Source organism: Nomia melanderi, unplaced genomic scaffold, assembly GCF_051020985.1.
Source record: "Nomia melanderi isolate GNS246 unplaced genomic scaffold, iyNomMela1 scaffold0014, whole genome shotgun sequence".
NCBI lineage: Eukaryota > Metazoa > Arthropoda > Insecta > Hymenoptera > Halictidae > Nomia > Nomia melanderi.
Window position 1 is genome coordinate 5334631 of NW_027475130.1, and position 955 is coordinate 5335585.

A 955-nucleotide genomic window follows, 5' to 3' on the forward strand; every position below is an offset into this window, starting at 1 on the left:
GGGTCAGGGAAAAATCCAGCATATATCTGGTGATATCTCGGGTGCTATTAGAGATAGCGCGATAAAACAAAGTGCATTGTCTGCAGGAAGCCCTGGCGCATGGTTCTGTGCAGCGGGAACGACCTCGGATCACCAGGGACCGAGAAAACCACCGTCTCATGGGGCCGGACACTCAGGGTCAGGGGAAAATCCATTATATATCTGGTGATATCTCGGGTGTTATTAGAGATAGCGCGATAAATCAAAGTGCATTGTCTGCGGGAGGCCCTGTTGCATGAATATGTGCAGCGGCAACGACCTCGGACCACCAGGGGCCGAGAAAACCACCGACACATGGGGCTGGACACTCTGGTTCGGGGAAAAATCCAATATATATCTGGTGATATCTCGGGTGCTATTAGAGATAGCGCGATAAATCAAAGTAAATTATCTGCAGGAGGCCCTGGCGCATGCATCTGTGCAGCGGGATCGACCTCGGACGACCAGGGGCCGAGAAAACCACCGTCTCATGGGGCCGGACACTCAGGGTCAGGGGAAAATCCAATATATATCTGGTGATATCTCGGGTGCTATTAGAGATAGCGCAATAAACCAAAGCGAATTATCTGCAGGAGGCCCTGGCGCATGAGTCTGTGCAGCGGGAACGACCTCGGACCACCAGGGGCCGAGAAAATCACCGTCTCATGGGGCCGGTCACTCAGGGTCAGGGAAAAATCCATAATGTATCTGATGATATCTCGGGTGCTATTACAGATGGCGTGATAAGTCAATGTGCACTGTCTGCTAGAGGCCCTGGCGCATGAATCTGTGCAGCGGGATCGACCTCGGACCACCAGGGGCCGAGAAAGCCACCGACTCATGGGGTCGGACACTCAGGGTCAGGGAAAAATCTAGCATATATCTGGTGATATCTCGGGTGCTATTAGAGATAGCGCAATAAATCAAAGTGCATTGT